We start from the raw sequence: 2,500 nt of genomic DNA, 5'->3' as shown, positions 1-2,500 counted from the left end.
GGAGTTAAACTGGTGTTGGACAGGAGTTGAACTGGTGTCGGACAGGAGTTGAACTGGCGTCGGACAGGAGTTGAATATGTGTCGGACAGGAGTTGAACTGGTGTTGGACAGGAGTTGAACAGGTACTGGACAGGAGTTGAACTGGTGTCGGACCGGAGTTGAACATGTGTCGAACAGGAGTTGAACTGGCGTCGGACAGGAGTTGAACATGTGTCGGACAGGAGTTGAACTGGTGTTGGACAGGAGTTGAACAGGTATTGGACAGGAGTTTAACTGGTGTCAGACAGGAGTTGAACTGGTGTCTGACAGGAGTTGAACTGGTGTCAGACAGGAGTTGAACAGGAGTTGAACTGGTATCGGACAGGAGTTGAACAGGTGTCGAACATCTGAACATCTAGCCAAGTACGAAATTTCAGTTATCTGGGATATTAATGTTCTATCTAATCTTGTTAAACAAGCACTGTACAATATATATGTATATAACATCCTATTACATGATGTAAACAAAATATCTATAAATATAATACCCATTGTAATTAATGGAATAAAGTGTTTGAATTTGAATTTGAATTTGAGTTGAACTGGTGTTGGACAGAAGTTAAACTGGTGTTGGACAGAAGTTGAACTGGTGTTGGACAGAAGTTGAACTGGTGTTGGACAGAAGTTGAACTGGTGTCATAGCGATGGCCAGAACGCCATCCCTATTATTACTACCGGTACTATTATAAATAATATGATTAATATTCTTTTAGTAGTATTATCATTTCATTATCATTAATGTGATCCACGAAGGGAAGACGAAGTAATGAGTTATGATTCGTTAATTTTTAAAATTTCTCATCGGGATTATAAAAGCTGTCTGATATTTTGTTTGATACCAATTTTGATATCGTGTTCAGGGTTACCAAGCAGAGGACAACAATAATGTTCTCGTAAATGCTATCCTCTATTCATGCTAAATGTGTAACCTTACAGCAGTTCTCGAATCTTCTTGTTGATCACACATTATTCAACTCATGAATAAAATTAGACTTACCCGTAATTAATTAGATACGCCTTTTTTATTCTTTTATCTAATTCTCTTTCCTCTTCTTTTTTATATTTCATTAATTTCCTATAATTCCACTTACATCTCCATCTTTCTTTCACACAAATTCTTGCCTCCGGGCTAGTACAGTGGTAACGTGTCGGCCTCTCACCCGAGGGGTTGGCGGTTCGCGCCCCGCGCAAGCGCGAGAAGTTGCAATTGTCGCCTGGAGGTTACTGCTGTGACTGGGCACCACGGCGGGTAAGGACTAAGACGAGTCAGCACCAGCTGCCACACGTTAGCGAGTCGGCATTAGTCGACACAGGCCGGGCTCCCCTCATTGGCATAGCCCGGGCGAAGCTCAGCTTCGCATATCGGACTTATCCTTACAAATTCTTCGCCATCTCATTTCTCCGTAGAAAAATCCAGGCCACATCTTTTGTGTTGAAATTTAAGCCAATGTCAGCGGGCTTATTTCCTGTCCCCTTTGGATTTTATTGAATTTTGTTTGATACAGATGGCTCCACGTGCATTCAGCAGCAAGGAGTGTATCAGCTGGCCCTAGTGATCGATCCTGATTTCCCCATTCCTTGAATTGGAGGAAAAATGCGTTTTTCTTTCTAATACTACTAATATTGACATTTTTATAATTCTTATTGATATTATGAGTATCAAATTGTTATTAAAATATTAATAACACCAAAGACAATAAAATAATAGAAGTGAATCTTTCAAAAAATGAAGGAAAGGAATAAACAGATGAGATACGTAAGACTAATAGCTGACTCCTTGCTGACTAAGCACTTGTAGAGCCATCTATGTGTAAAGACAATAGATAAAACTTTTATGACAGTGGGAATAGCATTCTAGTCCTGTCACCCACGCTCATTGGGTTAAGCAGAAACATAATCCCACACACGCACAAACATACAGACGTACATTATACTTATTTGCAAATACAGATTCACAAGAACACACTGGCGTACATATATTTTCGTTGGTTGTACCCCTGTCATCATCATTCCGTTTCTCAACGTTATGTAAACGTCACCTTCTTTTAATCTTTAGCAGCAGCCCAGTCTAGCCATCATATTCACTAACCAACTTTAACTTTTCTTCTTTTAATAGTTCAAGTGCTTCACAATAAAGTTATCATCCATTTTTATTCAGACTTGAGCTTAAGATTAAAGTGAGAAGTGGTTCATGTCTCCCCGTAGGTTGTTCAAATGAATATTTACTGTTTAAGAAACCGCCTGTGACTACTACTCAGCCCCCCCCCCCCCCCCCCCCCCCCCCCCCCCCCCCCCCCCCCCCCCCCCCCCCCCCCCCCCCCGGTATGTAATTACATGAAGGAACTACAAACAACAGCAAGACTAACAAATATGACCATGAAGAAAAGGAAATTCACTGTGGAAATGACAAACGTAAAGACTGGACTGGGCACTCTTCTGTCTGGCTGTGCTCTGAGGCTGT

This window comes from Penaeus chinensis, chromosome 10 (assembly GCF_019202785.1).
Source record: "Penaeus chinensis breed Huanghai No. 1 chromosome 10, ASM1920278v2, whole genome shotgun sequence".
Classification (NCBI taxonomy): Eukaryota; Metazoa; Arthropoda; class Malacostraca; order Decapoda; family Penaeidae; genus Penaeus; species Penaeus chinensis.
This window is presented reverse-complemented; position numbering follows the sequence as displayed.